We start from the raw sequence: 26,167 nt of genomic DNA, 5'->3' as shown, positions 1-26,167 counted from the left end.
TTTGACTGTGGCAAATTTAGGTTTCTTTTGTACAGGATGTTTAAATTGTTTCATTTATCAGTATCAGCAGAGATAGAGTAAGGGTTAGAATACTGAATACCTGTGAGCTTTTGCTGAGATGATTTAAAAGTTTCAAAACCAGAAACTCTTTGCACATAGTAAAAATTTTTGTATTGTCGTTTTGGATTGGTGCTGAACCAAACTCATTATCCTGCTTCAGGAAGAGGTAGTATTGGCTATTAAAAAAAAGCTCCAACCAACAGCAATCAAATTTAAGAATTCTCCTACAGGTGTAGAAGGATAATATTTGCTTCCAATATTTGTTCCTATCTTGATCTTTTGCGTTTAGAGATTAGAGATTAAACTGCAAAATGACTTCAAAATGAGGTTATCTTTTGAGTCTAAATCAGCCTTACATTTCTTAAAGCTTGCAGCATAACAAATGATCTGTAGAGAATTCGGCTGCTAGAGTATATGTTCTTGAAATAAGTTGGTTTAGAAAAGGCACACTTTTCAGGTTCTCCTAAAAAATTAGTTACTCTGTAAATCAATTAATCTTAGGCGGTGGTTAGATCTCTGTGTATGGGTAATTAGCAGTTGTCTCTTCTCCTTTCTTCTAAAGGACATGAAACTTTTATAAGCCCGATAGTTATCAGTAGGTTTTGACTCACTGGGAAGATCGGGATTAAGAGCAGAAACTTTTTGTTGTTAAAACAGCAGCTGACTCGCTGCGTGCCCTTGGGCATGTCCTCTTGACTTCCTTGCACCAGTTTACCAATTGTATCCACTGCTGTTGTCACTGCCATAAAGTTCTTTGTAAGCCTGTAACCAAAATACAGTTGAAGCTGTTTGTTATTCTGAGTGTACTCAACTTCATTTGCTATGCAGTTCTGCATATGGCAGTGTAAAGCACAGTGGAATTATGCAGTTTAGTCTATAAAGAACTTACACAAAATAAAACCACCTTGTGCAACCTGTATTATAGTAAAGTAGATTTGGGGAAAAAAAAAACCCACACAGAATTTTATTTTGGATTTACCAGAGTATGGAAATACTGCTAGTGGGGGATAAAGTCATTTGGTTAAAAATGGGAATGCTGTGACTATAAAAGTTGAGAGGGGAAAAAAAAAATCTGTCCTAGAAGGGCTACGTGGCAGTCTTAATTTGCCTGAGTCTTTAACAGAGGTTTTCCACTTCTGTTTCTGCCAAGCAAATTAAATTTATGAAGAGAAGCTAAACTCCAAGGGTTGGACTGTTAGTATCTTTTGACAAGGTTAATGTGGTGAAGCAGAATATTGGTAATAATGGGCTGACATTTAACAGTGGACCAGCTGAGAGATCCTTGTGTTCCTACGTAATGTGAAGATTGAGTGTCCTGTAAGCTTATTGTTTTATGTTTTGTACTTGCTTTTGCATGCATGCCAGGACATGCTCTGGGAAGAGGCATAAACTTCTTTCCTTTTTTCTTTCACAAATACATTTCTTTCCTGTCTAGAGCTGGAAAAGAGGAGCACAAGAGGGGTTTTGTTAAATACAGCAAAATCTAATTACAGCTTGATTTAAAGCCACATTTACACAATGGCTGAGGGGTGAGTTCACTTCCACAAAAACAAACTTGTTGGCTTCCTACTGTGCATCGGGGAATGTGAAGATGCATGTCCTGGAGAGCAACTGCCTCCCTCTGCTGGCACCAGCTTTTCTTACGCTGTGCTACAGCTCTGCTACATTATATAAAAATACAACTGTACTCCTATATGACAGACCAGTGATGCATGAATTCACAGGTGTGTGCTCATCTTACTTGTTGTGCTGCAGGTAATTGTGACGGTGTTCACAGGGGTCCCAGGATGAGGGAAGAGACGAGAATGTTGACTCCGTGTTTCAGAAGGCTTGATTTATTATTTTATGATATATATTATATTAAAACTATACTAAAAGAATTGAAGAAAGGATTTCATCAGAAGGCTGGTTAAGAATAGAAAAAGAAATGATAACAGAGGCTTGTGACCAACCGAGACAGTCCAGACAGGTGGACTGTGATTGGCCATTAATTAGAAATAACCACATGACACCAATCACAGATCCACCTGTTGCATTCCACAGCAGCAGATAAGAATTGTTTACATTTTGTTCCTGAGGCCTCTCAGCTTCTCAGGAGAAAAAATTCTGAGGAAAGGATTTTTCAGAAAATATCATAGCTACAGGTAATAGATGGGACATCGCGTGTTCCATGTGATAGGCCTGATGTCTGTTTTCCACGAGCTGTAGAAACCATTTCTCTAAAGGAATGGTTGTTTCCTTCAACATGTATCTGGAGCAGTTATGTCCCTGGTGGTTCAAGGGGAAAATGTGGGTAAACATTTTCTTGCCATTGTGGTTTTCACTCAGAGCGTACCTCTGGAAAATGTAAGATCTCATGTTGTTTGCCTGCTGAAGTAGCTGAAAATGTGGTTTTCTTTCTTGAACTGGTTCAAGTGTTCTGCTGTTCTTTTAACTCAGTTTCTCAGATGACAAGGCTGCACATCTCCAGCTTAGTGAAAGTTCATCATTTGTAGTAGGTTTTTCGCTTCAAGGGATACCTTTTGCTCAAGAACACCATCACAGGTGGTTTCATAACTGCAGCTGATAGTTAAGACTATGGTCTTTCTTTATTCTTCCCTTGTTTCTGGCTGATGACTGCATTTTTAGCAGTTTTTTATTATTGAATTTGTACTTTATGCTGCCACTCCTTCCATTTCTGCTGCTCTAGTTCATAAGAATTAGAATAGCAGAGTTTAGAGATTAGGTGTATGCACTGCCACTCTCTAGAAAAATGAGGTTCAGTGGAGGTAGAAGGTGACTGGTGGTGAGACTGAAGTTGCTGTGCTGTCCAGCAGCATTGCTGAGCCATGTTTGGAAGCTGCTTAGTGAAGAGATTCGTGCTAGTGAGAGGCTGGGGTGATTGGGTTTGGTGTAATGGGAAGTTTTGGGGAAGGAGGAACAGGCATAGGGTAGGTGGGGAAGGAAGGGGGTCACCGATATTCACAGAAATCAAGGAGGGACAACAAAGCTTGCCTGGAAGAAAGCATTGCAAACACACTGGTGGAGAGGCAAAAGTAGAGATGGAGGGTCTAGCATGGACAGCTGTGGGTGGAAATTAGTGGAGGGGTCTATGGCCCTATGAACTGTGTCTTTGAAGTAGGGTTAGTATTGCAAAGTCCAGAAAAGAAGAGGGATACAGATCTGCAGAGTGCTTGTGAGAGAAGCAAGGGATTTAGAGAGTCTGGCAGGGTATTTCTGGCCATGAAAGATTCACCCAAAGTTGTCGGTCCCACCAAGAGTCAGCATGTCAACATGGGAAGAAATGTAAAGAGGCAGAGAGGAGAGGGGACGAGATCTCTAAGCTTTCAAAAAAGTGAAGTATTTTCTCCTATGTCATATAAACAGTATTTGATCAGAAGCACCCAAGAGTGAACCACTCAAATAAAGAAAGACCAAAATACATGACTGTCGCCATGGAACACGAAAGAACACAGGCGCACACCGCTGCTCTCAAGGTGTAGAGAAAAAGAGAAGTTTATTTTCTGACTCCAACATTTATAGCTTTCCAAAAGTGACAGTGGATTGGAGGGTGACAGTGCCACCTCTCCAATGACACTGGAGAAACCAACAGTCCATCAAAGTTCTCCTCCTCCATAAAAGAATGCAAAACAATGTGCTATTTATAGAAAGTGTGTGAGAAAGTTCTCTAAAAGCATGTCAACATCAGAAGGCTTAGAAAATCTTAAAAAATCAGGGCAACACATGATGTCAGCAAAAAACCAGTAATTTCAGTGTGATTTAAGTTGTCTTTATCTGGAACTGTTTGGCATTAAAGTGTAATCAGTCCGATTTCCAAGCTTGCTATATTTGCATCAGTTGTAAATGAAGTCTTGTGTTGCCTGTGGATTATTCCTGTAGGGTTTGTCTTCTGTAGAGCTTTCAGTTTGTCATCTCTCTTCTCTTTCTGTGTTCTACTAACAAGAACAGGTTCAAAAAAAATTGATAAATCTATATAAACAATGCTTTCTTTGTGACTGTTTCAAGTTGCATCTCAACTCATTTCTACAATGTCTTTGCATTGCTCAGTCACTTTTTTCACTGCAGTAGGCAGCCTGTAATGAAAATGTTGACTCACCTGAATGATGTCTCTGTTTTCTTTATTCTCTAGATCAGATTGCAAGATAATTTTAAATTACAAGTATTAGATCACATTTCCTTGGACAATTGCTTTTGATTATACTAAGTTACTGCACTCACCTATTTAAATCACAGTCAACATTCTAAATATTAGTGTTATGGGAAGCAGGAGAAGGTGTCCTAAATTATATTCGTTCCATATCTTGTTAACTTAATATTTTGAGTCTCTTCAAATTAATGGTACTCCTTGTATTAAAGAAAGTTGTATAAAAAAGGCAATTGATTTATCTTGTAACAAAAAATGCAGGTAATCTTGGCAAGGGGCGGGTGGGGCAGAAGGGATCTCTGAGATGCAGCCTGGATATGCACACGGTGTAGTCTTTCATTATTTTATAGATTGCATGACAGCAGCCTTTAATTTTTGAATGCTTTAATTCTAGTGCAAGTACTCAAATGACTCACCAGTTATCTAGAGCATCAGGTAACTCTACCGATCTGTAGCTTTGTTCTATCTTCTTATCCTTGTTTCTATCTTCATTTTCTCAGTGGAAGGCTACAGTGAGTTTAATTAATGTTTAGAAAAACAAAAGCCCAAAACAATGTGGGAAGTGTTCCCAAGTGTTCTCACGAATACTGCCTCTGCAGGCTTTCTCTTGGGATGGTCAAGACAAACAGAGGATAAGTTCTCCATCTCCTTTCACAGTACCTTCAAGCACGCCATAACTTGACTCCAACCTGCCAACAGGCTGCACTTCTCAGCTGGAGGTGATACTATTTTTCAGAAGAGATATCTTCTCTCTGCTCCCTGCAGTGGTGCCTTCGTTTTGGTGGTTGGTCTTTGCAAGGCATGACCCTGGCCTTAGCTACATTCCCCCTCTGCCGAGGGATTGCTGTGTGCTGCAGAGTGTGGTATTTAACCATGGGGAGGGTCAGCCCTTCTAGCTAATCCTATCAAAGTGCTGAATTGCAGGGGGTCAGACAAGAAATCAATACTTTTTTTCCATCTGATTGCCTCGAAGACTATGTAAATTAAATCTGTCTGTCTGTAAAAAAAGTTATGTCTACACTACAAGAAATACAGAGGGCAAGTATGAGCTGCTGCTTGTGTTGCTGCTGGGAAGGATTTTGCCTGGATAATTTTGTTTTCAAAGTAGTTATGGTAAGTTCCCCTGAGCTTTGTAATAGTGAGATTCAAATAATCTATACAACAATGACAATTCTACTGTTTTCCTCCCAAGTTGTGTAGATCTGCCTGCAGCAGGCTTTGTGAGTTGATGAGGTGAGTGAAGATATATTGCCACCTGGGAGGCATCCTTTGTTTTCTGGAGTTCTCTGCCTATTAATACCTTTCATGTGTACTTTTGTTGCCTTTTTCTTCTTTGACACGTGCTTTTTTGATTTCCTTTGGTTCTGTTGTGTTTAGGCTTTTTCTGACATAATGTACTTCTCAAGTGCAGACATGCATCTCCTTCACCACTAGCAGCCTCTTCAGATTTTAGAGTTTATTTTTTTAATATGCAGGCCAGATCCCTTATCCCCAGCTTGAGAAAGTTACCTGTAAGTTCTGACAAATATTAACTCGGACTCCGCTGCAGTAAGGCTGGAGGAGTGTCATGGGTTGGGAGACATGAGATGTTCTAATATATGATATAATTGGGAAGACTTTAACAAGTCTCTGCTTTTACTCCAAATTTTTTTCTTCCACTAGTTTTGGGAATTGAAATAATAAGTATACAGAGACCCAAAAAAATGACGTGAATACTGCAAAATATGATAGATTATTTTCAGACTTTTCCTTTATGCACTCTTAGGTCTGAAAAAGTCAATTTAAATTCCAAGTTCTGAATGAGTACAGACTTCTGAAATAGTTTTTTCCTCCAACATAAAGTGTAGGATTTTAAAAGAGAAATAGTACATCTAATTTGGTTGGTTTTTAGTCTCATTTTATTGATGTAATGCAAAACAATAATGGAAGCTACTTTTACCTGATGTAGTGTACTAGTTTACCACAAGAGTTTATTATATGTGGAGTACCCCAAGAGAAAATGAGCCTTCTAAATTCTTCCCAACATCAATATGTCAAAGCTGTTTCAGTTTGTTTTAAATGAAACTGATTTGGAATTATATAAATGGGAGAGTTGTATGTACTCTGAACAGCTTGAATACTGTAAGTGAGATAAATGATTAGATTTTTGCAAGTTAGCTGTGCAGATGCTGCAGCCTATGTGCTGAACTGATCAACATGAGATCTCAGTCCTGCCTGCAGGGTTATCCACATTGCTTCCTCTCAGTCCTTCCAAATAGGAATATTCATGCTATTGAATGGGATATGGTGGAATTGCCAGCAGGAGTCCAGCTGAGTATAGAAATATGACATTTTTCAAGTTCTGCAATTTTTCATACTTACACAGTTTCTGTTAGAGAATACAAGTCATGCATCCAGTGAAGTCTGTGTTAAACACTTAGGTAACTCTGAAATTTGCTAATGTTTCATTTTTCTAGCAGCCCTTTTACTGTGGTTATGCTGCTTATGTTTTGACTACAGACTACTGGAATTTGCTTTGAAAATATCAGTGTCTGTTTTATTTGAGGGTTACTTTTGGAGCAGCTTCTTCTATAAATCCTGATTCAGGCAAGAAGAGGCTTTCTTGGCTCATGTCAGTAGACTGCATTGTTGCAGAACATTCAGGAGATACATATTTGAGACTGACTGAAATGTCCAATTCTGACTTCACTAAGTTTTGAGTGCTCACCTTTTGATCTTTTTGTGCCTACTTTCTGTAAGGACAGAAATGGTTCCTGCAATGCTATTAAGGTTATGTTGTATGGGATTACTGATTGCCCATCCTACCTCTGATATGTTTAGGACTTTAGGACTCACTGCTGAGAGCCATCCACTTGATGTAGTGGGAAATCAATGATCTCAGAAATGCCCTTAGCTTCACTGGGTACATTATTAGAAAAGCTGAGTTATACTTGCTGTATGTTGGTGCTCACAAACTGTATGTGAATTTACAATGAAGGCTAGGTTCAGGCCTGTAACCATTACCCCGATTTTTCCTAATCTTATGTTGATATAAATTCTTGACAAAATAATAAATGCCCACTAATGTGATGTGTGTGCAAGCAGTGTTAAATTACAGTGCCTATGAGATTAAGGCTGTTAAATATTTCCAATTTGCTTAATTTAAAACTGAAAATTCTAATGCTAACACTTTTAGAAACTTGTTCTGGAAGTGCAGTGGAGTTGTATCTGGGACAAAGGTCTGAAAGGTTCCATCCAGTTTAGGCATTTCATAAGAATTGCTACCTGAAGAAATTCTGGTAGTTGACACCAGTAGTATTACAAGTGGTGGCTTATGTGAGGCTACTGTGCCATGCAGTCATGTGCTTCTGGGAAATTGGGCACTTTTTTTTTCTCTCTAAGGTCTAGGGAAGGAGGATGAAGAAAAGGCCTGCTGCTTTACCCAAGAAAGGCAGAACAGTAAGTAATTTGTCCCTAGAATGTGGAAGAATTCCCCTAGTGCATGTTTCCTGTCTTCTTCAGAGCACTTCTCAGTGCTCATGCTAGCTTTGGTAGGATCACCACTCTCCCCTTCACCTTAGTTGGAGCACCATGCAGGGAGGGAATGTTAGGCTTAAATGTTCAGAGAAGGGTGGAAAGGAAGGGGTGGGAGCCACTTGGCTTGAGGAATGGCCACTCATTTGTCTCCATTTGTGCTAAGTTTTTATAGCCCTTCTTATGTGACTTGTGTGCCCATTTTGCATTAGAACATTGGACAAAAGCATCAAGCAGTTCTTGGAAGAAGGGTAAGAGGATCTTATCAGGTCAGCAGAATTTAACTTGCTAGGTGTACAAGCTGTCCAAGATGAAAGTATGCTCTTCTTTAGGAACATTATATGGAATAAGAGTCCTGATGACTCTTTCATAAAGGAGCTTTTGGCTTGCTCTATTAAATAATTAAATCTCTCTTCCTGGAGAGGCTTTTCATCTGTGCCAGCAAAATGCTTCTGTCTTCTTTTAAGAAGACCGTGAGACTGGGTTCCAGTGTGGTGAGGCAGAGTTGCTGGTTTTATATGGACACAATTTCTAGAAATTTAATTATAATCTTTCTAAGATTAGAATCTAAATTTATTTTACTTTTGGCTAAAAGGGCTTGACATTTAATAGGCTGTCTTCAAACTCGTTAGCCTTGATTTCTGAGGTAACCAAGGCCATTGCATAGTTTTCTTCTGGGATTCATTGTGCTAAATATCTTCAATTCTGGTGTAAAGTAATAAGATCTTAGAGTTGCTCTGAAACCCTGAATTATGGGTGTGGACTGGAGACTTGAAGTCTCAAAGGTTTGCAATCTCTTAGCTCCCAGAGAGCTGCCTGGCAGCAAGGAGGGTTTTGTGCAAGTGCCTGTATGTATTAGTGTCTGCAGAGAACCAGTTCATGTTCCAACAGTCACACCTTGACTTGCTTTCTAGTTGCATCTTGCAGCTCAACATAAACACCTCCGTGCATAGAGAGATGTAAGAGAGTGAAAAACAGTCTTTGAAGAATAAAAAAACAATGGGGTTTAGAGAGCCTGATGGGTCTTCATTGTCATCACAGAAGATCAAAGAAAACCTTGGAGCTGCTCTTTCTACTCAGAATTGGAAATAACATTCTTAATTACAGAAGTGAGCAGGTCTGACAGAGTTTTTTCTTCAAAGAGAAGAATGCTATACTTCATCTTTCAGCCTCTGCACTCTTTGCAGCATAGCATTTTTGAAAAATTACACCTGTCCTCTAATGGAAGACTTGTACTTAAAGTTTTCCCAGGCCAGTCTTATCTCAGCTGGATATACTCAGCATCAGGTTGTGTCACCCATTTCAGCAAGGTGATCATAGTGAGCACACTACTAAATAGAGAAGACGAAAATGCCACCAGGGTGATGAAGATTAATAATGTGGAAGTGCTGGAAGTTTACTTACTATATTGCAAGCTCTTTTTTCTGCTTTTCCATGAGGGAAATCAGTATTTGTCTATCAGCTTTCAGGGTTAAGTGATGCTCTCAGGGTCCCTATTTTCCAACAGCAACTACAAAAAAATGTGTCTCCACTTATGAAGCCCTTTTGTGGCTTGTTCCAGTGTAGTTTTAACCTACTCTGTCCTTGTTTTTAAGCAATTACCTTTTGCTATGGTTACATCTTGTGTTAGGACTTCAATATCTTACTTAAGTCATGGGGGGTGTTTTTGTTTTGGTTTGGGGTTTTTTTGGGTTTTTTTTGTTTTTGTTTTAATTGCACTCTTTTTTGTTCTGGTCTGCAAATGTGTCTTTCTCACTTAACCATTTAGAAGCAGAGGCTGTTTTTTCTATAATATATTTTCCAATCTTTGACTCTTTAGGGTCATGATCATTGGTTCTGTGTGAGTCAGTCATGCATTATGTGGGGTCAGTGTTCTGGATGCACTGTTTAAAGCTGTTTCTGTGCTTATTGTAAACTGTGTGGTCCCTTTCTGTGGTTCACCAACTTTTGTGGCCATCTGGCTGGTCAGCCAGAGGCTGTGAAATGGTGGCTACAGGGGACTCATGTTTTGGTCTTGAGAAGGCCTTAGTTGTGCTGACAGGTGTCACTCCTTTCAAAATGGACAGTTCATACTGAGCCTCTGCTGGTAGCTGTGAGGAAAGGAAATGGAGGGAAGAATAAGTAAGGTAGAAATACAAGAGGGCATAAAGCATATTGGTGTAGTTTGAGGTGGGTGCTGCAATATGGTATAGATTTGAAGAAAACCTTGCACTGGAGGAAAATGGATGGAACTTGAAAAGGAATGAAAAGTTGACATTGGTATGGAGATGTGTTGGGTGACATGTTTCAGGGTGAAGTCTTTTACATGACCTTTTGTTTGGGACTTGTGTATTCTTAGGAATAGAATAATACTGTGTTATTATTCCCCTTTTGGTTTTGTGTGTGAAGTGCAAGTGCTCAGCATAGCAAACGTCTTGCAGGCTTCACTTCAGATCCTTTTATGCCACATGCATTGGCAGTAGGATGAAGCACACCTCACTGACAGCTGAACTGCTCCTCCCCTGGCTCTCCAAGGTGCCAGTGATGGACTGGTGTCATCATTTCAGTCAGCTAGGGCTGCAGTGAAGATACTGCTAGCATGTAGGTCTGTGGAGGTAAGGGGTGGTAATGTACCTTGCAATATGGGTGTGGGGGATTTTTGTATGGCTTTACTATGATTCTGAGATAAAAGTGAATAAGAATACTATAGGAAATAGTTTGTAGGGATCAATCTTTGTGCCATCCTGCAGCGAGTCTCTAGCATTAATACAGAGCTGTTATTAAGCTTACAGAGGAGTTATGTCTGGGGCCTTTATGGATATAATGAGCATATTTAAAAAAAAAAAAGCTTGAAATTCCAGGTTATCTGTCCAACTTCAAAATATGATTGAGAGCATTGACAAGTGCACACATGTGGACAGGTAACTTCTTGCTTACTAATCACAGTTGGGGCAATCCAAGAAATGTCCTCATGCTACACAAAATAAAAGTAAGTTTGTTCACGCTGAGTGCCAACTTCAAGGCATTTGTGGCTTCCAGAGAAAAGTTTATGCAGCAAGCATTTGGACCATGTTTTATTTTCCTCCATAAATGATGATGATGAGTGATGAGTTTGCCACCAATTGGCAGACTTCCCATATACTTGCTAGGAAAGGAAAGAGCTTAGCAAACAGCTATTGTGAAATCAAAGGTTGTTTTCAAAAGAAAAAGAAAATAATGCTAGATACATTTATTTGGGAAGGAAAAATGGAATGTAGAAAAAGAGTGGAAGAAAAAAATGTCCCCTTATCCTTTAAATTATGTAAATGTCAGAAGTATCATCCAAAAATTGTAAGATTTTGTTGTTATGTAAACATAACCATGGGATGGTTTAACTTACTTCTAAAAGTCTAATGAATGCATCAAGCCAAGTAAAATATTCATTAGAGTAATTGGTTCAGTTCAACCTCTCAAGGCTACAGCTTGGAAATATACACACTATTGCCTTTAGAAATGCAGCACGTTGATTCACCAGCCATTTTACTGAACTCATTTTCATTCCATATGCTTACTATACTTTGCAAAATCTAATTAAGTAACTGCGGTAGCAGTTTGCAAGCAATATTTGATACATTTTTAAGCCAAAGGTTAAGTGATATCCAGAATAAAACCTGTTCAGTTGCAAGACACATCAGAAATTTTTAAGATATTCTTGTATTAAAGTAATTGGATATGGAAATACTTACACAAGTGATAATAATATAGGAAAAAGTTATTTGTTCCTGAAATAGTAATCTGTTTGTTAATTCCCTTAGATATGCCTAAATGAAGTGTATAATTCATTAATGTGCTAGTTAGACAGTTTTCACTGTAGGAGGCTGGTTTTAGTGTCATATGATGAATTCATCTTACCCTCATAGGTTTTCCTCTCTCCTCCCCTCTGTGATGGGCATCTGCCTCGGACCATATGGTTTTGGAAAATTTTTGTTGAAATTCTTCTGTCAAGGCGCTGAGCTAGAGAAAGCCTAACTTGCTTATAATTGCTAAAAATGTTGCAGAGACCTTCTGTTTCCATGCGGAGGAGCGGGAACTTGAAGCTTAGCACGAGCACGGGCGGTAGCTTGTGCCAGGGACAGGCTTTTGCTTTCGATGAAAGTCTGCCGAATATTGGCCAACTTGTGTACCTTTCACAATTTCTTCATTTCCAACAGAGACTTGCTGGAGTCTCTTGTGACTGTGTCCTCATGAAACCTGTCTTCTCTGGGATCTGATGATTCTCTTGTGAATGTGTCCTTATGAAACCTCTCTTGGCTTCTCTTGCTGGCGCATCTATAGATGGCTCTGTCCTGTCACAGGTCCAGTGCGTGGTCCAGGTGCTCGTGTGCCATCACCACGGGTGGCAGGAGAGGCCGGTGCAGCTCTGCATCGTCCTCAGTTGGAGTTTTAGCCATCTGCCATTGCCAAATGTGGGTTCTTGTGAATGACCACTGACTCTAAATGTTAGCCCCGCTGTGCAGTTCCCCATATCTTCCTGACCCAGCATATTGTCACGATGTTAAAAGCAAGTGTAAAAATTGCCATAGACATTGGCACTCTTCTGGCTGATCTGCAAAGCCAAGCACAGAGGTTTAGTGAGTATTGATTCTGTTGCAGAGACAAATAGGTGTTTCTTGAAATGCAACTTTGCAGCTGTTTGTGGGTCCTTCAACTTCCACTGCTACCATGATGTTTTAAAAAAGAAAGCAACTCCTGGAATAAAGACCCTGCTGCAATGGTGTGTTGAGAGTGTGCTGCCAGGGCAGCCCTTGCTGGGACTGTGGGGCAATGCTCCTGGAGCCAGCAGCTCTGTGGGAGGAGGCAGAGGCTGGCTGCCGGGGAGCTGTGCTGGAGCTGAACAGGGTGAAGCAGTGAGGGCATGGGGAGCTGCTGGGCAGAGGAGGGACACACATGTAGGCTTAGCAGCCTGCATGGGAGGAAGCCAAAACAGAGAGTCCCATAGCAGCTGAAGCCTGGTTGATTCCTGTTTCAGTTTTTCTGGTCATTTTTTCAAGTGTTTTACGTGTCTTTGTGGTTTGTGAATGGGGATTAGATTAAAAGAATGGTTTGAGTGTCTTTGACTTTATTTTTTTGTTTGTGATTGTGCATCCTTTTTTTTTCTTAGCATTCCAAATAATTAGAGGACTAGGGTAAAGACTTATATTGGTCTTATTCCCCTGTTGCTATCTTTGGCAAACTGTCATTAGAAAAATAGCATTTTTGATCTGATCATCAAATCATTGTGCATTTTTTTCACATGCCTCTTGAACTCTTCCAATTAGGTTTTTAACCCCTGTAAAACTGCCTCTCCTGCCTTTCTTCATTAAGTACATAGTTTCCTGGTTTCAAGGAGTATGGCTGAGAAACTTGGAATATTCCACAGTATTTTAAAGAAGCACAGTTTATAAAAATTGATGAGCTTCTTAGATGATGTAATATAAAAAGAAGGACTTAATAAAACAGCCTTCTTTTATCGAAACACAAAACTTCATGTTGACTGAACATTGAATCAAAGAGTAAAATGTCACTATTCCTGCACTCCTTGATTTCCAGCCACATATAGCTTTGAAAATATTATTCTTACAGCAATGAAGTTTACTTCTAGCACAGAGCAACTCTTTGTGAGCAATATTCACTGACAGATTAAGAAGGCTGTGACATAGCCATTTACATATTACCAGTAAATATGGTCTTGCACTGTTACCACATGGAGATCTTGTTCCATTAGTAAAATTTTATTACCAAATATAATTTTTGTACTGAAGTAAGAACAATAGCTAGAAAGTGTTTATAGACAACCTTTAATATCATGCTCTTGGACTGTGCCTGTTATATGGTGCTGGTGATAAGAGTAAAGAATTAGGAAAAATGCCCGTGTGGTCACAGTGGAATTCATTATTGCAGTGGGGTTCAAGATCTTGCTAGTGTAATGTTTATGGGCATGGTTTATGTGTAACTTAGTGAAACATCTTAGAAATGCATTGTAGCTTGTATATGCGTAATGCTGTAGCATTGTGATATTTTTGTAATATCAGTCATGAGAAAGGTACTGTATCTCACACGAGGGAGCTGGCACCACAACTGTTTTTTCTGATAGTCAGGCTGTGTATTTCCATCTTGTCACTGATGTTTGAAAACCTTTTGGTTAATGTAGAGCTTAGGTGACTATATGAACCATGTGGGAGCAGGAAACATCTGAAGAATGTTTTTTTGTTTGTGCTAAACAGAGTGAGGATTACTTGAAGTGTACTACCCAGGAAGACTAAACAAGCGTCTTTGGCTTTTTTTCATTATTTACCTGATGTTGTGAAAGTTCCCAGCATCTTTCAAATACCCAGTGTTCTCTTGGATCATAACATTCCTTTGTTTTGTGGACTTATTTATAGAATAAGCATAAGTAAGCATGGTTGTGTTAGTTCCCCATGCATCTAAGTAGTCTTTGCTCATGATAAGTATTTCCCAAACGACTTAAGTTGTTTTGTATAATGGCAAAAATTTCCTTGGCATTTGCACCCTAGCCTCGTGAAAGCTTAGTTAGGACTTTATGTGCCAATGCACGCAGAAGCCTCTGATCATCTTGGTGCCCGCCCACGGGTAAATGTAAAGGACAGAGGGGGTCCTGTTGACTTCTGTAGGGCGGCTGTGCGCTGAAAGCATGTGTGTGGTGCTTCTCTGATCTGAGGTCCACGTTGTAGCCTGTGCAGTAATGCACAAAAGCTGAGATCTGCTCTGCATGGTGCTGGCCATGTGTACATTCAAAACAAGAATTCCTGCTGGCTGAACAAACAGCTTCGTTTTATTGTCTCCTTAAAGCAGACCTAGCAAACTGCAAGCGGTCAGCTTCTCAAAGGGCGCACACCTAAACAGATCCTGCTTTTCAGAGATGGAGACAAACCCCCTCCTAGGTGAATCACTCAGCAAAACAACAACACCATGGCAAAAACCCAGCCGGGGGTTTTACGGCGGCGCCCCCAGGCAGGCAGCAGTCCCAGAGGCGGATGCTGCGGGCTGCAAGGTGCGCTCGGCCGGGCCGTGTTTGCGCGGGTGCCTCGGCAGCCCTGCGCTCGGCAAAGGGCTATAATTAGATTAGCAGCGGTGCCAGCCTGCGAGCCTCAGCGAGCATGTGCTGGATTCTGCATGTGCCTCCCGCTTATTGGCGGCCGGGGTTGCTGCCTGCCGGTTTGATAGGTTTCCCCAGTAATCTTTATGCTGCATTACAGACATAGATACAGAGAGGTACTGCGTGCATGCAACGGGAGAGGTGCTCAGCTCGGAGCGTAAAAGAAAGCCCGCAGATGAAAGGCACCGGTCTTTGTTGCAAAGCATCAGTACTCACGGACTGCTAGCTGGGAGCAGAGAGGTCAGTGAAGGAGTTTCACTTGGTGGTAATTACTTTCAGGTCTTTATCTCTCCGGTAAAACAGTCGTGCATGAAATGAATACTGTTAATCATGTCATCTGTTTAATTTGATCTTGCTTTCGTTAATGTCATGTATACTCCGGTGGGAGAACTGTCAGATTACAAAACATATCATTGGAGTGGGTTCGGTTCAAAAATAGAGTGTTTTTCTATGAGAATATTGCTTTCCTCTGAAATTTTGAGCCTGTGCATGAGAGTGATTTTACTGGTTGCCTTTTGTTATGCTAATAGAAATATTTCTTGTATTTGAATGTTTTCTGCCAAGCAATTGAATTAGAGCATTTATAACTATTAGCATATGAAGATAAATCTGTAAATATTGATCAGTTTAAAGAATAATTTTGTGAAGTATTCTTTAATATGATCACAGCAATAACTATCTTGATGGTTCTCTTGCAACAAGGTAGAGTGATGAGGAGTATTATGCTATTGTTCTTTCAACAAAGATGCTGGAGCCTTCATGTTTGGGTGGATTCTTTGTTTCATCTACTGGCTTTTATTTTAAGTGGCTTTCAAAATGAAACTGAAGCTATTCAGCCTGGTAGATTTCAATATATCCTTTGCTTGCACATACATGTATTTTGCACGTATTTATTGTTCTCAAAGGCTGAATTTTGGCCCATAGCCTTGTTTATTATGAGAACTGCCTTCAGCAGTAGAAAGAAACAAGATATATATATGCTGATCTTTTAATCTGTGATTCTGAGACTATTACAGTATTTATCATAGCGTCATACTCATTTAAATTTTTTCATACTTGACCTACGCATCAATTGATCACAACTTTTCCTATAAAAAGCATGCATATTTAATGAAAACATTCTACAGTAAAAGCTATTCAGAACAAAAGAAAACAAGCATAAAGTATTTTTTAAAAGTCTCATAATGTAATCATGACTCATTTGATGAGTTTTGAATATTAAGGCTGACTGGTGAGACTTCAGAGTTAATGCCCTTGTCTGTGTCAAACTCCAGAGCCCACATGAACTTGTATATTAAGTCACCAGTCATCTGGCTGGCTGGCTGCCACCATGCGTCCGAGGTACGAGTAGATTGTCTCAGCCAGGATCAGAAAGGTGTTAGGAACAGGAGCTATTTTGGTATTAGTCTTCATTCTCTCCTCTGCACTTATCCTTGAAGAGGTTTTTTTTGCTGTATAAACCAAACAATAATTTAGGTTGTTCCCTTTTAAAGTATGTGGTGTGAAACTGTGTTGCCTTCTGAGTAGATACCCTCAGTTGTGAGCATTTATTTAGTTACCAACTTTATATGGCAGTGGGTACAGGAAAGACACATTCTTTATTATTTGTGATTGTATATTTAGACAGAAGAGTATTTGGGAGGTTCAATCACAGCTGCTACATAACTATTGGTTTGAAGTTTTGCTATTGACTAAAACAGGTAACTTGGTATCTATTTTAGTCAAGAGCAAGTTGTTTTTTCATATTCCAGAAGCTGTTTTTGTAGTTGTTTTCCTTTAGGCAGACATGGAAAATGGCATTTTTGCATTGTGACAATTAAACCTGGACAAGGAGGACTCAGGATGTGAAGGCATGTTATTCTTGAGCTATTCCATATTCCCTCATTGCCCCAAGTTACCAACCAAAAGTGTTTTAAAGATGCTCTAAGCTGATTTATGCCTTCTGCCTTCTTTATCAGAGGATCACCTGAAGTAATTTATCTGTTTTTATAACCTTTGCAACAGCATCCCATGAAGGAGTAACTGAAACCAGTGTTAGTAATAATGAAATGTAGAAGGTAAATATCCTCATATGAATCACATGTTTACCATATCCAGATGAGTGGGTTTCTGAGAGAGGAGAGGCTGATGCTTTCTACTCCGTGTATTAGGCTATTCTTATTTGTAAGCAACATAAAGTATGTCTGGAAAAATGCCATAAAAGTTATCATATTTTTGGTGGTGGATACAGGTAATACCACCACCCACTGGAACTGAAGTGATGCACCAGCAGCTATTCAGCTATTTTGCCTCCAGAAAGAGCTGTGATGATCTATGCAAGCATCACAAGAAAACGTGACAGCAGTGAAACTAGAACTGGTGGCCTTTTAATTTAACTTTGCAATAGCTTAACAGCCAGGAATACGCTATTTTGTTATTGCTTCTTTTTGTAACAACCTCATTTTTCTTCTCGGTAAACTAAGAGAACAAATTGAAGCAACAGCTCGTGTGATGGCTCTCTAAAAAGTTGACATCGTTGTTGCTATAAGCATATTTTAACTATAACCAGTGTATTGCTGCAGGAAATTTAACACACTTCAGATTATTATCAATGAAATTTTGTATTCAAGCTTTGTCAGGGATTTTCTTGAGGTAAAAGTTTTTAATTACTCTTTTGTTAGGAGATGTATGCATTGCATGTTTGTTATGTGCCTCTATGAGTTGTTCTCATTTGTGTTAAATCTCAAAGTCCTTTGTTGTCTGAAAAGGAAACTTTTTTCCCCAACAGGAATACAGCATGTATGTCTATATACATATGTGTGGTAAAGACCCAAAAGTATGTTGTGAAAATCAAGATCACAAGTGTTTAATTTATATATGCAGGTAAACATGTATAAAAATACAACTACATTCTGTACCATATAACTCTAACATATGTTTGTGTAGAAAACACTTTCAATGTCATACCAGTATTGTCATAATAATCCAGTAGAAATACTCTTGGAAGAGTAATGTTAGAAGTACCAGATTTGGCTGCTGGCTGGAGATGGGATATATGCAGTAAACTGCGTGGCTGTAATAAACAGCGCTGCATTAGCTCTTCCCTTTTAAGATATTATGTCCTTGTACTCCTATGCATATAAGTGAATTTTGCATTACTTAAACCCTTACCAGGTCTAAAGGGGAAAGATGATACTTAATGCATTTTTTTTGTAGCCTGTTAGCAATGAAAGAGATACTCCAGAAAAAGTCGTAAGGATTTAAAGTATTACCACAGTGTTTATTTTGCAGGATTTGTACTTACATGCCTTACAGTTTTTAAGTCGAGTAGCAGCCAGTGATATATGCATAAAGGTTTATATTAGAATAAGAAAAGTGACATTGTGCCCTAAAGCTCCTTTTTGCTTTTCCTCTGTTTTTGGAGCCAACTCCAGTTATTACTTTGCTGATGAAATGACTGTCTGCTTAAATGGTCGAGACATTCAATAGCCCATCTATAAATGCTTATTATAACACTTTGAGAGTTCACAGGAAATCAATAGCCTGTTTTCTGTATTTTGTTGAGTGAAGATCATTTCATTCTTCAAATCTGAAGACTGTTGGGCTGGGTGAAGATGCAGGATGAGTCCTCTCAGTGCATCAGCTTGAGATGGCGTTATTGTTGCGACATTCTTCTCGCACTCATGTAGCAGCACTGTTTAATGGGCTCCAAAATATTCCTTGTATGCACACAGCCATTGCTCCAGTTCAGGGACATGTGTCCTCCCATGCCCTGGGACTGGGCACAGGAGAACCAGTGGCAGGGAATGTCTGCCCTGCCCTGCCTTCCCCTCCTGCAGGGCTCTTTGCCTAGCACAAGTTACCCTGGGGACTAACCTTGTGGATTTAGAAACTGGATGAATGAAATATGTCTAGCTTTGGGCAGCTGTGTGTCAGACATTTGCAATGTTAAGAGTATAATTGTGTTTTATAGAGCAGGATGTGAAAATGGCTCTTTTTTGTAGTTCTCACAATGGTATGGTGAATTAAAAGCAAAATGGGTACTAATTTTTTTTTACATTTAATCTCCTGTTGTGATTAATTTAAATTGTTCTTAAATGTATTACCTGCAGTATTAAGTGTGACTTGATAGATTAAATGCAGAATACAGCCAGCAAATAGTAATCCTGGATGCTATTGTCTGCATAATCCTGGTAATGAGATTCCTGTCTTAGTTTCACATTATCTTTCATGGATGTGCTTCGGCACTTGTAGACACAAATATTTGCTGCGTCTTTCCATGAAGCACCTGGGGCTTTCAACCCCAATCCTCACTTTGTATAAATGTCAATTTTAAACACTAATTGTCTGTTCCATAACAGATGCTACTTGGGTTTGTGCCCTGTTGTGTAGCTGTTGCATATTTCTGTAGGATATTGGTTTATTAATTGAAACAATATTTATACATTGATGATGATCCTATGGCCATCTACATATTTGGCTGCTTATCTGTTGGGTATTGTAGAATAATTTTACTGTATCATCCATACTTTCCTGAGTGTATGTAGTAGAAAAACCCCAAGTAATGGCAAAGAAGGCCATTAAGTTTTTTTGGTTTTTTTTGAGAGAGCTTAACATTATGAAAGTTGGTAGACTAAACCAAAGGCTAATCTACTTCCTGATTAGGAAGTCTATAAAAACAATACTGTAAGAAAGTGATACAATGTGTGAGAAGACTGTACGTGTTATTAGGGCTGTTTAACTGGAGAGAGATGTGAATACCTAGATTTGCTGTGGTATGCACATTTTCACAAGTTTGTCACCATTTGGCTCTTTCATCTATTTTGGGTCCTCTAGAATCCATGGATAAAAGTGGGTTTTTTGAAGGTCTGGTTTTGTATATAATGTTACTGAAGGAGAGATGTTAATACAATGTGGTGTGTTGGCCTATAATACAAAAGCACAATATGATACAGTGTCTATGCCAAAATGTTTCCTGCCTGGATAATCTAGGCAGAAAAAGGCTAGAGTGGAAGGGAGAAATGGAGACAATAAAGATGAATTATCTTTTATGTGACCACAAACTGTGGAGCTGCAAGTTAGACTGAACAGTCTGTGCTTTAGGATTATAAACCATCACTGCTAATGTCTTTACAAAGAGTGAAAAATATAAGATCAGTGTAACTATTCCTGTCTATACAGTACAAACTTCCCAGGGTAAGGATGATTTTCTTCTGTCTCAATGTCATAATTGTCATTGGATATTTTGGGCATTGCAGTCATCTGGAAATGAGTGTGCAGCTTTGTATTTCTACTGTGACATTACAACAGCAGTCTAGTCAGAAGATGTTCGAGGGATGTGATAAATTATATCTCTTCCTCTTCCATTACTGTTACATCAGCCCTACTGTAATCCATGGTTCTGTGCCATGTGGTGTGCCCTATTTTCCTTTACTATACTGTGGAGGGCAGAGGTTGATATTTTGGCCCCTAGCCCTCCAGGGACTGGGTAAAGTCTGGCAGGAGTTGTGCAATTACTGTAAATTTTCTGTGAAACACAGGTACCATGGAGGGTGCAGCAGAAGAGGACCTCCAAATATGATGATTTCATTACCCTCCAGTGTTTTGCTGCTTCTTGTTTCTTCTCACCACAATTCTCCATTCCTTGCTGCCACCACCTTTCCAAATTTGTCTGCTCCATTTTCCCATTTAAATCTACTCTTCTCTTTTTCCCACTTTCTCCAATCCCTCTTTCTGCGCTTCAGTTTTTACCTGTCGTTCCACCTTGGGCTCTTTGACGTCTTTGCAGCCGCCTCCCCCTTTTTGGGAGGTGAATATCTCTGCTGGATTCTGCTGGGGTAGTTGAATTTCTTCCCAGTGGGTGTATGTGGTTCTGTTTTGGATTTGTGCTGAACACAGAGCTGATAACACAGATGTTTTTGTTATCACTGAGCAGGGCTTGCACAGAGCCAGGGCCTTTCCTGCTCTTTGTGCTGCCACACTGCTGAGGGGGCTGGGGGTGCATGGGAGGGTGGGAGGAGACACAGCCAGGACAGGTGAGCCCAGCTGACCAGAGGGATGTTCCAGACCTTACAGCATCATTTTTAATATAGAAAGCTGGGGGAAGAAGGAGGGTGGATGTTTGGAGTGATGGTGCTTGTCTTCCCAAGTCACTGTTGTATGTGATGTGGCCCTGCTCTCCCAGGAGTTGGCTGAACACCTGCCTGCCTATGGGAAGCAGCAAAGTCATTCCTTGGTTTGTTTTCCCTATTTAACTGTCCTTATCTCAACCCATGAGTTTTCTAGCTTTTACCCTTCCTATTCTCTCCCTGATCCTGCTGGTTGGGAGGGTGAGGAGGTGGCTGCTGACTGGAGTTAAACCACAACAATATCCAAAAATATTACTTATGCAGAGGTGTCCAAGGACAGCACACAGGTGAAGAACTCTTACCAAAGAGCCTTGATTTTTTAAAGTTATTGTGTATTTATTTGTTGGAGCAGGATGTCCTTGACTCCTGCTTGGAAAGCTCCTTCTGACAAATACAAATTGTGCCCCTGACCTTTTCAAATCTGACATATCTGCTTTTTTTCTCTCAGCCAGTTACCTCTTTACTGAAAGCAAGCATTTCTGTTCATCTTCCTGTCATCTCCAGATCAGGCCTTTCTCGAGTGATTTATGGGCTTTGCTGACCACTTTCTGCAAACAGGGCTCCTTTCTTGTCATGCCTTCATGCAGGTACCTCACACCAGCTGTGTTTCTGTAAGAGCTTGACCCAAGGAGCTGCTTCTGCTCCTCCTGCTCTTCAAAGGTGTCTCAGACAGTTGTGGCACATTACTGACCTGAATTTTGACAGCTTCACTGGTGCCTGCAGGGCTCCAAGATGTGTGGGTACTTAACTGCCTTAAAGTCACATTTATTTTGCTCTTCTTCTTTTGCTGGCACTTGGCATGTTCGCCACACTGGGTGCCTAAAGGATCCTGCCACAGGCTGTCCACTGCCTTCATTAAATCCTTTTTCAGACTGCCTTCATTAAATCCTCACAGAAAAACAGCCAAGCAGATGATGCTCCTATCCTGTGCTAAAGTATGCAGGATTTGTGTTCTTCATCTGTACTGTGACTTGATGAGAGCTATGGTATGTGTAGAAAAACTGGGATGCTTTTTTACTATCAACTCTGATTTTGAGCTCCCAAGAGAGACAGAGTTTTTGCAAGTATTTTCTCTTTCCTTATGCTACAAAGCAACTTATACTTTCATATTTTATTTCAGCATGAAGTACTGAAGCCTAAATTTGCAACTCTGAAGCCTAAATTTGCAACAAAAACATGTCTATAACAAACTCTTTAAACACATCCATTCTTAGAAAACATTACAGATACTAAATCCATCTGGTGTTGAATTACCATTGTTTTTTATAACTACTCTTACTTCTGTGGAAAATAGTCTTGGAAGCATTGAGATCCTCATGGGTTTTTTTTTTTAATTTCCCCTGATTTTCACTGAAATTAATTATGGCATTTTCAGTGTGTATCAATCCCTGATTGGAGGAGTAAAGAACATGGAGCCTTCTCAATGGTTTCCCATGACCGGAAGCAACGGGCACAAACTGAAATACAGGCAATTCCATTTAAATGTAAGCAAATGCTTTTATACTCTGAGGGTGGTCAAAAGCTGGCAGAGGTTACCTGAAGAGGTGGTGAAGTCTTCATCCTTGGAGATTTTCAGAACCCAACTGAGATGTGGTCCTGGGCAGCCTGTTCCAGGTGGCCCTGTTGTCAACAAGGGCTTGAACTAGACAGGCTCCAGAGGTGCCTTCCAGCTTTAGCTGTTCTGTGATTATCTTATCAGAAGTCTCCAAACAGCAGACCAAGCAGGCCTTGCAACTCTAGGCAAGTTTGTTTTTTTTAATATGTATTAATTATTCAATCCAAATAGTATAACATTTGATAGCTGGGTATACCCTAGGTATGAGTGTACACATGTATAGGTATGTATACACCTGCCTATTTCTGTTTCCAGTGCAAACATACTTGAAAACTAGGACAAGCTGGAGAATATCAGAGATGGAAAAGGGAGGAATAGAATGTTTTTATAATTGATTTAAATAAACTAATGTCATTTCATACAGGTCACGCATGCTTTATGCAGTCATTGAGGGGTTTTTTCCCTTCCCCATATATATGCTACATGTGTATAGTCAAAAAAAATGCTGGATAAAATTGCTTTAAAGAAAGCTTTATTTTTATTAGATGATTTCTTTTGGGCACTACTTATACATATTTGCATCTTTGTTCCGGTGCACATTGAGTGTAAGTGGGCACAAATTGTCCAGGAGGAGATCTGGAGGAGAGAAAGCAGAGAGCAAAACGTTCTGAGGCAGAAGAGGGAGGTTCACCCTCAGCTGGACTCCTCTTTTTCAAAAAGGTAGCTCCAAATTAAGCAGCAAACGCATAAAAATTGGCCTGAGTTTGTGACTATATAGAGTACTCAATACTTTGGATTTTTTCAAATACTTTTTGGAGTCCTACATGTGCATAATTGTGGCTTTGCTGGTATTCAGCCCTATTTCTGTGGCCCACAGCTGTGTCTGGGTGTCTTATGGTGTTCTTGAAAACTAGGAAGCTGGACAAGGCTGCTGAAATTACACGTAGTCTCTTGGCATAGAGGTGATCCTGGGGGGTAGTGTTGGAGGAAGCTGTCTGAGAGCATCCTTTGTAGCATGAACTGGATACCTTGTGGTGAAAAGGAGACACTTGCACAGTTCTTCATCATGTCCCTTCAAAGCTGTGAATCTTGCCTTATAGTATTAATGCATTTTCTTTCTCCTTTTTAACCCACATAAAGTCAATCTCCCCCTTCTTTAAATGATGACCATTATGTTGTTTGGGATTGGAGATATTTTCTTTGTTATATCTTGGCCCAGATAGGTGACAAAGCATTCTGACTTGAGGTTTTATATATAAAGTTGAAAAAAAAAATTTTTTTTTCCCCTGTAAGCATTTTGATTTTTTTTTAAGTAAATGGCAATGCCAAGTTCTCTCTTCTGACTCCCTGTGGTCAAATATGGTGTGGGGTTTCATTTTTCCTGCTTGTTCATAGGTCTTGAAATAACTTCTTAGAGATGCACTTGCAAAAATAACAACAGTAATAATAAAATCTGTTTTGAAGATGAAAGAAAACCAAGTTCTGGTACTAAGAGCTTGTTTAGCTCCATGTTTAACCACCAGCTTCAATCACAGCTACTAGAAAGTTTGGACTCTTTTTTTTTTTTTTTTGCTTTTGAATTTTCAAAAATTAATCTGATAAACCCTTTATTAATCCTTATGAACTGTAGCATTCATTTTCATTTAGCAGTTATACCTTTTACACTTGAATAGATTACTTTCTTGGGTCAGTGCAGTTGTCTTTTGAAAATCATTTGGAGGTATCCAGTGGTAGTGAAGTTGTCTTGTCAGGTATCACAAACATGAAGGAAGAATGAATGGGTTTGCACTGACAGCTCCAGTCTCCCTTCTCTGCTTTTCTTTGCCTTCTTGCCTGTGTGTTTTTGATCATCTCTTCCTCTCTCTGTCCTCCAGCCCCTTCTCTTCCCAAATCTGTAGTGCTCATGTTTGCTGTGATTTTCAATTTCAAGGAATGTTAGGACACCTGAAGCAAGAAGAAGTCCTGTTCATATTTTAAAGTGTGAAACTCGCTTTTCATTTCCTTTTCATGATATATCTGGAAATGTTCACATGTATGATGTGACATTCTTCAGTAGAAGTGGGACCTGCTGTGATTGAAGCTGTCCTTCAAGTCAGAGGCTGGCTTGGTGCTGCCAGCAGAGAACAGGCACAGGCTGCCAGCAGTGTCACCATTGCCCTCCTGCATGGCTCTGCCCTTCCAGACTCCACAGGGAAGAGACAATGGAATTGTCAGGAGTTCCTGTTCAGCTACTTGGAGCACTTCCATGGTGTTCCCTGAGGAAGGGTTTTCTTGGAGTTTGCTGGGTTTTCTTTAGGAGCTTGGTATCAGACCTTCAAAATGGGATTAGCAATTGTGCCTTCAGCATGTACCAGGGTGTGAGTTTCCTGCCTTTCCTCCCAGCTGGAAAGGAGTTTTCATTAAGTGTGAAGGTGCTGGATGAGCTCTGGTTTTAGGATGTTTCTTCCTGAAGCCTGCCAGTTTGAGGGTTCTGTCACACCAAGCCCAGTGGTGGTGAAGCAACTGCAAGTTCCACCAAGCTAGGCTTGCACCAGGGCTTTTGTGTAGAGCACTGTGACAGAGGTGGGACTTCTTGAGATTGTTGCAGTGCTTGGTTTCTTTCAGCCAGAGGTACCAATCAAAACATGACTCTGCACCTTGCATTGCTGCATCAGTGCCCTTGCCCTGCTATGGAAAAATTTGGAAGCTCTGAGTGTTTTTGTAAAGAGGAGAGAAACTCAGCTATGGTGATGCCTTGGGGGACTCCATTTGAGTTTTGTCTTCAAAGTGAAATTGTTTATTGCATTTAGAAAATAAGTAACTAGGACTAAGAAGCAGGTGGATGAGGTTAATTTTTACTAGTTCATTTCAATTTTTACTGGCTTATTTCAATATTTTACACTTGTGGGAGAAGTCAGGTGGCCCAGTTACTATTGCAGAACTGATACAGCCTCAAAAAAAGTAATTGCATTTTTCCTTCTCAAAGAGAAAAACCATACTAAGTGTAATTTTGTTTCAGTCCCTATTGTATCTAGCATGATTTTAGCTTGGTTTTGGAATCCAGGGGGATTTCCTTACTTCAGATAAGCTGTCACCTGAGGTGATTCATACTTCTTTAAATGTACTCTCCCTTGAAACTGAAGTCCTTAAATAGTCTACCTAAGTTTTGAATGCTTGTATTGCCTTTGATATAGTTAGATTAAAACTTTTATTGCTGTATAGATGTGGGGTTTGTCCGTAATTTTTAAGTGCATGAAAACAGGGTTCACATTAATCTCCCTTCTTAGTTGTCCTCTGCTCAGTAGAAATCTTTAATTTGCTTTCAGAGCCTTTTAAACCCCTGAAGTGTCCCAATATTTCTTGTCAATAAAGGTCACTTACCTTGTGTAGGAAGTGCAATTTCTGTCAAGTTAGTCTACTGAGACCCTTGTGCTTTAAGGACCCTTTGTGATGATCTTTCCAGACAAAGTAGCACATTAACCACTTTCATAATTTCTCCACAAGGTGAAAATTCTGCAATCCTCTTGAATCAGAAATACCTTTTTCTTCCTGTCTTAAACATGTTGTTGTTGTTGTTATTGTAGAAATAATAATAATAATAATAATAATGATGATGATGATGATGCTGATGATGAAAAATGGAGATGTAAACAAAAGCAGTCATCACCACATACCATAGCGCTGCAATAAAAACT

General features: G+C 39.7%; 1 protein-coding gene across 4 annotated transcripts in view; it reads left to right on the top strand.

Annotated features, from left to right (window-relative positions):
* FAM110B (family with sequence similarity 110 member B) overlaps nt 1–26,167 on the top strand; it is a 111,478-nt gene that overhangs the window by 34,702 nt on the left and 50,609 nt on the right. Inside the window, exon 1 of one of the 4 annotated variants that reach the window (XM_084226448.1) lies at nt 14,960–15,071. The exons of the other annotated variants lie outside the window; for them this stretch is intronic. The gene's annotated coding sequence lies outside the window, so the exon portion shown is untranslated. Of the gene's footprint in view, nt 1–14,959; nt 15,072–26,167 lie in introns of those variants that run through there. 4 annotated transcript variants of the gene reach the window in all.

This window comes from Fringilla coelebs (genome assembly GCF_963513975.1).
Source record: "Fringilla coelebs genome assembly, chromosome: 1".
Lineage (NCBI taxonomy): Eukaryota > Metazoa > Chordata > Aves > Passeriformes > Fringillidae > Fringilla > Fringilla coelebs.
The sequence above is the reverse complement of the archived record's forward strand: the minus strand, read 5'-3'. Positions and strand labels throughout refer to the sequence as shown.